This window comes from Grammomys surdaster, unplaced genomic scaffold (genome assembly GCF_004785775.1).
Source record: "Grammomys surdaster isolate TR1022 unplaced genomic scaffold, NIH_TR_1.0 126531, whole genome shotgun sequence".
Classification (NCBI taxonomy): Eukaryota; Metazoa; Chordata; class Mammalia; order Rodentia; family Muridae; genus Grammomys; species Grammomys surdaster.
Window position 1 is genome coordinate 15,920,892 of NW_021621323.1, and position 11,874 is coordinate 15,932,765.

An 11,874-nucleotide genomic window follows, 5' to 3' on the forward strand; every position below is an offset into this window, starting at 1 on the left:
TGGTCACAGATTTTTCTAGGCACTAGTCAGACCCAGAAATCCACTCCCCTAGGCTGGCCCATGGAAAACTTCATAGCTACCTTCCAGTAAGAGCTAAGATTTGTTAACTTTTTGCCACTGGCTAGCTGTGGAAATAAACACTTAACTTCATATGATAAAGTACACATAGAAAATGTGAATATAAACGAATTTTGCCCATGACTTTAAAACATGAATCTGTATTAACCCAAATGTAAAAATCACTGCCAAGCTTCTTTGTAACCTGCTCATTGGCATCTGCTTGCCATCGATTTTCCTAGAGAGGTTGAAACATGAAAATATGTACAAATAAATCAGAAGTAGAAATTACTAGATCACTTTCTAAGGTAGTGATCTTTAGTTTCTCAGAAGAGACCAATCTCTTCATGGAAGGCCAGAAAGGGGTGTTTAGCTTCTATGGAATACATAGAGTGAAAGGTTATGGCTTCTTTTCTAACACCTTGGATGGAGATCAGGTGTTTTACATACCTAAATGAATACGTATTTTGTCTGTAATATTAAGTACTTCAGGCAGGGCTTAAAAATTTCTTTTATGACCCAAGATGAATAGGAATGTGTTGTGATTTGAAAATGTTTGGCTCAGGAAGTGGCACTATTAGGGGGTGTGGCCTTCTTAGAGTAGGTGTGGCCTCTGTCACTGTAGGGGTGGGCAATGAGACCCGCATCCTAACCACATGGGAGCCAGTCTTCTCCTAGCAGCCTTCAGATAAAGATGTAGAACTCTTAGTTCCTTCTGCACCATGCCAGCCTGGATGCTGCCATGCTCCCAGGAGCCTTGATGACAATGAACCAAGCCTCTGAACACGTAAGCTAGCCCCAATGAAATGTTGTCCTTAAAGAAGTTGCTTTGGTCATGGTATCTGTTCACAGCAGTAAAACCCTAACTAAGGCAGAGTGTATTACACAAAATTATAATTATATCGTAAGTGTCAAGGTCACTGAGGGCCTGCGTATTAGGTCTGCAGTTCTGATGTCTACAGATGGGAGAAGACAACTGGCATCATTAGACCCTCAGAGTCGATGGTAAACTGGTGTGTACACATTCTCAGGATGGTGCACCAATGGGAATTTTCTGTTTGTACTAGGAGCTCTCAAGCAGAACTTTTGGACTTAGAAGAATCTTGTGGCCATACCCGCGCTCTGTACAAAAACCCAGCAATACTTAACCTAGACTTTACATGAAGAATGTATCCCATGTATTCTGCACTCAACTTTACTCACTTCATTTCTCCACCCAGACCTCGGGATTCATCACAGAGTTCCATCAGCTAACACAAATGCTTCAATGTTTTGTAACCTTACTAAATGCCACTTCTGCTGTTGACTTGAGGAACACTTTTCCAGAGCTTCTTGGGAAGAAATCCATGTTTTTGTTATTCTCTGGGTCTTTTCTACTTCACACCTGACTTCTATGATGTTGCTTATTATTGCTTATTGTTTCTTCAACGTTGTACGGGATGTAAAGAAGCCAACTTAAATCACATATAAGCTGAAGATGTTTGAAGTGTTTGAAGAGAAATTTCTAGGAGTCATTTTTATAATGAGTGGTTGAAATATAGAACTCATCTATATATGCTAGAACTCTTGTGAAGACACGTAACCAAACGTCACACATTTGTAACAATGTGTGTGACCCATTGCATTTCAACTTTATCATTATTTCCTTTATATATTTTGTGTAAATTAAAGTGGTATCCGCATACATATGCAAGTTAGGAGTCATATGGATGGCCAATTCTTCTAACAACTGGGTCCCAACTATAATACAGATAAGATATGGAGCCAGTTAGTGACAAAAACAAGAAATGCTTTCTCTCTCAGGAAAAGGCAAATGTAATAGTTTCATAAGAAGTCCAACGGCAATCCTATGTGACTCAGTAGCTCCAGTCCTAGTTACTGAGACAACACATAACCACACAAACGTCTGTGCGTTTTTTTCAGTAGTGATATTAATAACTGCCAAGGTGCAAAGAAACCAAATGCCCAGACATTTAATGGACAAAATAAATTAAATACCCTCAGCATAGTATTCAATTTTAAGTTTCCAGGATGAGTTCATGCAAGTAATAGCACTTTTGTATTTAAAAGGTCCTTTGATAAGTAAGAAAATTTTAAAGCTGCATTATCCCTTTTGCCTGTTGTGAAGATGAAGCTTGCAGTTGTTCCCTTGAATCACAAAGCCACAGTCAATGATGCTCCACTCTGATGTCTACTTTCTGTCACTGCATGGTCCCATGCACAATAGCAGGGCTATTAGAAGCCTGGGTGTGTGGAGGATACTACTTACACCTGTCCCCACAGATCATGGGATTCTAATACTTTGGTCATGAAAGATACTTTCCCAAGCCAAATATATGATTTAATTTTTCTCAAGTTTTATGTTTCAGTTCTTCAGTCCCCAAAGGAGAATGGTATTGTTTCCCTCAAAGGTATTTTGTGATTGCGCCAGTTTTAATTGTTTGACCAGTGATGAAAACATGAGGGTCTATAAAATCCAACCCAAGTCTGTCCCCTGTTTTTAAAAGAGCTTTTAAAATGATCATCAGTCATCTTGCTTAGATGTTCCCTGGCTGCTACTGTAATTCTACCTTCTTTGGTTTTCAGGAAGCAGTAGATGCTGTTCTTATAATTCTCTATTCTCTAGACTTTATGTGGGAGCAATCAGTCAGGTGTCTGTCCTTCTTCCTAAATGTCTCCGAACAACTCAAAATTTTCTACAGCATGCCATGGTTTCTGACAACATTTTCCTTTTTAATTTTTGCTTTTGATATGACATAGCATTTTGTTCTGTAATGAGCCTGCTCATTTGCATTCAAATTTTTAACATTGAGAAACTTGATTAATGTGAAAACAATCAGCTAGAAATTTATTTCATGTTTTTTTCCTGGGTTCTTATAGACCTTGACCAAATCTATTAATCAATCAAAGAAGCAGTCCTACAGGATGAGTACTACTACACTGGAGACATTCATAGAGGACATCTCAAGCATCAACACTGTATGTGGACATTAGACCAGAAATGCCACCATACTGTACTAACTGATATGGCAAAGGGAGAAGAAGGAGGAGAAGTAGGCAGAAGTGTGAGGTAAAGGGGAGTGATAGGAGGGACCGTGATAAATGTTCTTTCCATACATATTTTGTGATTTTTTTTAATTTATAATTCCTTGAGAACTCACTCTCAAATCAATAATTTTTTAACGATGGACTTGATATGCAATTTTAATTAAAACATGTGACTAGGGCCATATGCCTTATATTCCGTTCCCCAGAATCTAATACATGATGCCAGAATGGACTGGTAAAGATAATAACTATGTTTGTAAAAGAACATAGATTTAGGGCACTTAACAGTTCATTCATTCACTCACTCACTCACTCATTCATTCATTTTAATTTATTAGTGTTTAAATGTGTATGTTTGTGTGTATATGTATATGTAATTGTGTATGCACACATGTATTTAAGGGTACACTGGCTAGTTCTGTAAAGGCCATGATTTCAATGAGTAATTAAAGCAATCAACTTATCAATTAAAAATAATTCTTCTTGAAACATATTTTTGTCTCCTCCGTGAAACTCTTACATAATTCAATAGATAGTAAATAGTTTAAATTTGCTTGTTCCATATGGATCCCAGGGCTGTGGTGAGTACTTTGGCTGTAGATGTTGTTTTCTGCCTCTGGCCTATTTTCCAGGTTATAAATCTATCTAATCTGTCTTAGTTAGGGTTTTCATTGCTATGAAGAGACACTGTGACCAAGATAATCCTTATAAAGGCCAACATTTAATTGGGGCTAGCTTACAGTTTCAGAGGTTCAATCCAATATGACCACAATGGAAAGCATGACACTGTACCGGTAGACTTGGTGCTGGAGGAGCTGAGAGTTCTACGTCTTGACCCAAAGGCATCCAGGAGGAGACTATCTTCTGCAGCTATCCAGGAGGAGTCTCTTTTCTGTACTGAGCAGAGCTTGAACACTAGGAGACCTCACAGCCTACCTAAACAGTGACAACATTCTTCAAACAAGGCTACACCTCCTAATAGTGCCAAGTCTCATGAGCCATGCATATTCAAACCACCATAAAGTTTCTCTGCAAAACATTGGTTCTTTCCGTGGTAAACAGACACTGATTTTATGCTCCAGACTTCTCCAGGTCTCCCTGGCTTTTGTCTCATTTTGCTCAGGGCTACAGAGGTTACAAGGCCTTTAAAGGTTCATTTTGCTCAGGTATAGTCAAAGTAGAAGTGTGGTAGCTGAGGTAGTATTTGTCTAGACAGGGACACATGAAGGCAAAGCTTGATGTTCTTTAAAGAGTATAAAGGAAGTGAGATCCAAGACAGCCAGAGCTGCACAGAGAAACCCTGTCTGAAACAAAACAATACAAACCTAAACAAAACAAAGAAACAACAAAACAAACAAAAAAACCCAAAAGCAAAAAAAAAAAAAAACCAAAAACCAAAACAAACAAACAAGCAAACAAAAAAAAAACCTAACTAACTGACCAGCCAACCAAAACACTGAAAAAAAAATTACATCATTTCCCCTCCTGATCCTCAATTCTATCCTCTTTCTCATGTGTTACACCCCTCCCCCAAATGAAGGGCATCTTCTACTTTAACCACTTTTATTACATATACAAATAAATGAATATGAGTAAATGAATTATGCTTAGTCACTTTAATGCTGCCTGCTTATGTATGATTCTCTAGCGGACTGCTCGTATTTGATAACCAATCAGGGGCCTCGGCCCATTACAGAACTAATTCTCTCTCTTTTAGTTGCTGTTAGTTGCTTGTAGCTCTTTATCTAGGTGTGGAACCCCATTATATTTTTCAGATCTGCATTAGCATTTCAAACATTGTTGGAATAACTCAAATTTCCTTAGGCAGTCATGTTGTGAACTCATGGCTATAGTTTAGATTTCACATATAGCAAAAAAAAAAAAAACAAAAAAAAAAAAACAGAGCAAAATTCCTAGTCTTCTGGCTCTTATAATCTTTGCGCCTCTTCTACAACTTTTATGGATCCTTATTTGTATGCTTGGGTGCTAGGCAACACACAACTGGCTTTTCTCTACATTCTGATTAGCTGTGGCTTTCTCTAATGGCGTCATGCTGCTGCAGAATGAAACCTTTCTTGTTGATGGGTGAGATCTGTACTTACCTGTGGGTGGAGAGATAAACATTTAGAATTCAGTTAGCAATTAGTTTAGGGAAAAGGCAACATATGTTCTTCTTTAATATCCATGACTCTAGCCGCATGGAGTTGGCTAGCTGTACATTAACAACACAGTTTCCACGATGTATACCAGGTATTCATTCTGAAGTTATGTTCATTCAACAGAATTATGATAGTGGATACTATTCCAGGGGTTGCAACTGTTCTGTGTGTAGCTTCTCAGTGTGAAAACGGGGATAAATATGCTTCTCATCTTATGGAAATAGCCTTACATTAAAACACACTGTTCAATTACCCTCATTTATGTTTATGGCATTTTGTATCATTGAACCTATCTTGCTAGGCTAATCATTATGTGGCTTTTACAGTTTACACTGGATAAGACTGATGATTTTGCTCATCCAGGAGTATGCATAGCACACACACACCCCTCCGCCGCCACGACTGTGAACGCTAGCCAGTGGGGGTAAGATTTCCAGGTCCATACCAGTTTGGTTTCTCTATTTTCTGTGACTGAAATATGTGCTTTCTTTAGAAACAGGATCTTGCCTTCAAGTTCTGGAATGTAGCAGGAGCATGAGTAATGGCCTGTCACATTTGGGGATTTTTGAGACTTCACTGTCCAACAATTCCAAAAGATATCACCCACTGCTGAGACTATGTTTTTTATTTGTTAGTGTCTGGCATTTTTGTTGGGATATTTGCTGATTAACAGCTATTGCTTTTCAGTTAGATAGCAAGAATAATTTCTGGTGTTCCCTTGCTTGCAGAGTAGACGTAGTTAAAAATAATGTTTGTCTTCAAGCAGGTAGACCAGAGGATATTGAATGTTGCAGACTAAGAAAACAGCAAGTGTTTCAGGCAATGATGGAGCCATTTGTCTTTATTTAATCAGAGCACACAGCACATATCTCCACCCAAATGTCACATCATTCTGAACCAGCCTGTACAGTCAAAACATGTCAACTAAAACAGAACTTAAAAATAAGAAAGTAATTTGAAGAACGAGCAAATTATGGATGGATGCCTGCTAGAATTCTTAAGTGGAGGCTCAAGAGATGGCTCTGTAGCCTCATACTGTTGCCACATATTCAGGTTAGCTTTCCATGGTCAAACTGACAATCCAGAATCACCTGGGAAGAACATCTTGATGAGAGATTATCTGCATTAGTTTGAACCTCAGACATGTCTTCGTGAGGGGATTCCTTATTAAATCAATGCTGTGAGAAGACATAACCCACTGCAGGTAATAGCGTTACTTAGGCAGTGAAAGTTCTAAACTTTATAATAGTGAAGAAACTATAGCAATCACAAACAAGCAAGAATCATGTATGTGCTTCTCTATTTGTGTCTGTCTGTCTGTCTCTGTCTCTCTTGGTCTCTCTCTGTCTCTCTGTCTCTGTCTCTCTGTCTCTGTCTCTCTCTGTCTCTCTGTCTCTCTGTCTCTCTCTCTCTCTCTCTCTCTCTCTCTCTCTCTCTCTCTCTCTGTGTGTGTGTGTGTGTGTGTGTGTGTGTGTACTTTATTGTATGTAACCAGTTCTATCTGAATCTACTCCTTCAGTAACAGAGTGTAACACAAAACCTTTCTCCCCTGCTTTGGTTTTCATCATATATTTCACCACAGAAAGACATTGAAGCTATAATGTCACAGAAGCCTGATGCCTGGAACCTATTGTGAAAGGACACATACAACATCTGGATTTGTCATTTAATTTTCACATGTAATTGCTGTTTACATGCACACACACACACACATGCGCACACGCACTTAATAAATGAAACACTTCAAAGTTATTTTATTACTTTTTATTCTTCATGTTACAATTACACTTTTCCTTTCCCTTTCTGCCTTCCAAACCTCCTTATATACCCCTTCTTGATTGCTTTCAAATCCATGGTCCTTTTTTATTTAATTGTTATTGCATGTATATATGTAAATGTATAAAAACATACATATTCCCAAATAGGGCCTGCTAGTCTGTATAATCAGACTTGCTTGTATATATGTTTTGAGAACTGACAATTTGGTAATAGATAGCCTATCGGTATTCTCTTCCCTGGAGAAGACTGTATCTCCTGCTTTCTTTATGAGTGTCAGAAGCTGCACTCATAGAACTAATTTTTAAATAAGTATAAAACTAAAGTTTACCACAAACCACTTTATCTGTTCCCACTTAGACTTTAGTACTAAGAACTAAAAGAAACAGTAAAAGAAACATTAGCTATCACATTATAATGCATTGTATATTGAAATGTCTGAATATGTCATTAGATTATACACACATGAAAAAGAATACTGCTCTCTTATCTTTAACTCTTGTATTTTTCTTTCACTATTCATCACAATTACAATCAGAATTCTATCCAGTATTTTGTGCACTTAAATTAATTTTGTTATTAAACAGAATATAATTAATATAACCGTATTGGCAGAGACTACCTGGGTTGGCTATCTGAAGAACTTCCTAGTGCCCTCTGATTTCCAATAAAGCAACGACCTCCCGTGATAAGGGTCAACCTACTTAATCATTTGCAATGTTATTTTTGAGTGAAGTGTGATGACTTTTCAATTTGAAAACTATCAGTAGGCTTTCTTTAGACTTAGACAAGTGTAAATCCACCTACTACCATGAATTTTATGGGACTATATATTTTTGTATGTGAAATTAAATGATAACCTAAGAATCACACTGTTGAAAGGCTCCTGACTACTTTCTGATGAAAATTAATTCAAGCATCACTGACCAAGCTTGTGTTGTTATCTTTGATTCCCCTATAATTGCTTACATGTAAACAGCTTATTTTCAATGGCAAATTTAGGGAGATTAGAAAAGCAGTATAAACATTTAGAATGAGGCCTTTTAACATGTCATTTACTATACATGAACACCTAACAACACTGAATAACCAACTTCAACATTTTCTGGGGAATTTTGGTACAGTTTCATTTGTCAAGAAGATAGATATGACTGTAAACATGTGAAATGGCTTCTGCTCTCCTGACTTCAAGCACAAAATATTATAATCTTGAAAAATAGCATAATTAATTCACAACCAAGGAAATAAATCAATCTTGATTTAGGAAAAAAAAAACAAGGAAATTGTGGTTAAATAATTAAATCTATTTCAATGCTTTGTTACACATACATGTCATTTTTAAAATTACTAATTCTCAAAGTAAGGACTATAAATTTAGAAAAAATAAATTGAATATACAGATAAAGTATTCAACTGTGATAAATGTACTATTACATAAGAGACATTCTTAATATTATTAAAATGATATAAATGTATTTAAATGTAGAAGTGTCATGACTTGCCATTTATTGAAATATTTTTATTAAGCACATATGCAATAAGCACGTGTATATTTTTATATATATGTAGTATAAAATGTTACTAGTTACTTAAGATTTTTCTATCTACAAAACATACTTAGATAACTGTGAGGATGCATTTATTTCTACCAATTAAGGGACTGCTTCATAGCCAAACAGCTTATTCCAAAGTTAAGCACTAGAAATATAAGCTAGCAAAACAAAGTACTGCAAATATTTATGTTTTTAAAAAGATATATTTAAAGAGTAAACCTTACTATCCTAATAAACATCCCACTAATTTTTCTTATGGTTTGCCTTGGAAAGACGTAAGATGAAATGTGCTTTCGCAGCAAAAATATACTCACATGCTGTTTCATGCAGATGCTCACGCAGATGGAAAGGAAGATTTATTGCGTGCTCTGGCCAAGCAGCACAGACATTACTGTCTTACAGATGAGTAAGCATCCATAACAAACAAGTTGCAGCCTTGTACTTCTGTGTAGCCAGTAATGAAAAACCATCTGTCCGCTACAGTGATTTGTCAAGACTATACCCCAGCATGCTATTCCATTTTACAATGTTTAACAATGAAATGACAGTGTTACTTACAAGACTGCATTATTTGTCTGATGAGTTTCAAATAAAATACTGACACAAATACCTTAGCAAGACCAGTTAAATAAATGATAAATGTTGTGGTTAATTTTGGGAAAAACAGGAAAAACATAATTCCTCCTTTTGGTCCAAATGTAAATAAGGTAGGCTTAGATAAAGCCTTCTCATAATTCAACATATTCCCAGTGCAGTTTTTAAAACGTTGTTTATTTATGTGTATCTTAGTGTTTTTGAGTTTATGCCAGTGTGTGTGCGTGTGGGGGGAAGCACACTATCTCTGTGCATGTGAAGTGTAAAGAGAGTGGCAACTCTCTCATAGATGGTGGTACAAACATTTCTAGGATGTCTTGGCTTATCATTTGGCTGCTGAGATGGAGCATCAATCCTCATGACTGTGTAACGAGTACTTTTACCTTCTGGTCCATCTCTCCAGATGCCTTTCAGAGTGACATTAAGTTCATTGAGCTAAAGGCACCACAAGTAGGAGGAATTCACATACATTCTCTATTATCCTTCCCTTAAATCTCACTGTCCCAACTTCTTTTATTGCATGGTATGTATGTTATAATTGATCCACAATTGGCATGTTCTTATACTTACCATCCATAACATGTATACTTTAATCTTATAACTATCTAGCATCTATAAATAGCTACAAAAGCATGTCATATAGTTCCTAGTTTCTGTATCATAGAATACACCACCACGATGGTTTCTCAGAGGTCACTAGTGTATTTCATACCACTCTCCTGAATAGTCTCTACAAACTTTCTTCTCCTTAACTTCCAGATACCCATGGTAAACAATGGTATTTTTACTGCCTCTAAAGCTATGTGTTTTTCCAGAAAAGTAGAAATTATGTGCATTAATTACTTCTCTATTTCAATGACAAAATACCCTGAATGAGGAAACTTATGGGAGCAAGTATTCATTCAAAAGAAATATAAGAACATATGTTTTAAAAGGGAGGTTTCATAATACTCTGGGAGGCATGGGAAAAGTTGTTCAGAGCAGGCTCCTGAGAGATCATATCTTCAATTGCGATATGGAAGTAGAATGAGACTATAAACAGTGAAAGCCCGAATTCAAGGACATGCTTCTTCCAGCAAGGAGGTACCATCTCCTCAACAGTATCATGTACTAGGTGCCAATTTTTCAAAGGTCTAATCCTGTGGAAGACAAATCACAGAAGAATGGGATGGTTTTATTGATAAGCTGAGTTGGAGAGATGATGCATAGTTCAAGTCATAGAAATCATAAGCAACAATAATAAACAACAAAATCTTTTATGACATTGCTGAAAATTTTTAAACCTTTCCTATCCTGGAATCTAAGCCCAAACTAAAGAAGCCTATTTCCTTGAATCTTGGCCCAGGCCTGCCTTTAGTTCACTATGTACTCCTACATACACAATGCACTCTTACTTAGTCAATACTCAATATGATAACATACACAAAAATGTAGGGAAGGTACACATTGAGAATAAGAAACAATGAACTCCTCTTTATTTTTTTCTTTTCTTAAATTTTTATTTTTGTACAAGAAAATAATTGAGAAAGAAGTTAGAAAATACACAGCTCTATGACCTCACCAGCCATGGGTAATTGGTTTATAAGTTTATAGAATTGGGCCTAGATTTTCTCCTAGAAAGGAACCCTTAAATCCAATTAGATGGCTATTGGTTACAGATATTAGTGCCTCTATTGAACCTTTACAGATATCTTAATGTCCTGGCCATTGTTGTGCTTTTAAAGCTATATAGAGTTAATTTTTGGCTTTATTTGCTGTTTGTTGATTTATGGTTTGGCTTTTATGACAGCTAACTAGAGATGTAATATTCTTCTGATGTATTTTCGCTTCTCAAAGCATATTGTTAGTTTTTTGAGAATTTCTGAATTTCTTTATTTGATATTTTATTTATTTACATTTCAGATGTCATCCCTTCCCCATTTCTCCTTCCTAGAAATTCTTATCCTATCTTCCCTCCTCCTTTTTGCATTTATACAATTTTAATTACATGCAAGTATTAAGGTCAGCTCTAGATTGAGGAACGAACAATAGATGCAAATAGCCAAGGAACAAGCAAGACAATAAACACAAATAGTCAAAGAGCAAGCAAGGCAATAAACAAAGTTCCATGAACACTCTGATGATCACCGTTTCTAAGGACTTATCCGAATTACGAAAAATATTTGAGCCAACTTCCCCATCCTAGCCCAAAGTCATTTTCATGTCTGAAGCCTACTTCCTTGTTCTAGGCTTAGATTTAGATTCCTGTCTGAAATTATTTCTTTGTTCTAGCCTAATATTTAGAGTCCTGCCTGAAATTACTTCTTTGTTCTAGTCTAAGATTTAGATTCCTGCCTGAAATTACTTCTTTGTTTCAGTCTAATGTCAAATTCCTACCAGAAGCCTACTTCCTTGTCCTTGGCCCATGCCAGATTTTTGCCAAGCAGCCCCAAAATCTCTCCACCTCTCCCCCTTTTTTATTTCATAAACAAGACTGAGTCTGTCTTAGGTCATTCTGACAAGAATGTCTCCCTTACCCATCGTGGAATATGCATAATCAAAACAATGCATTTCTGTCTTAGGTTGGTAAGGCTCTGTGCAGAATCTTACCCATCCTTGGCTTGCCAGCCTGTGTCTGTCTGGGGGTCTATTTTCAGGTTCAAGCCATGTACTTTGGAATTTCATAGACTGTGTCTCACCACATCTGT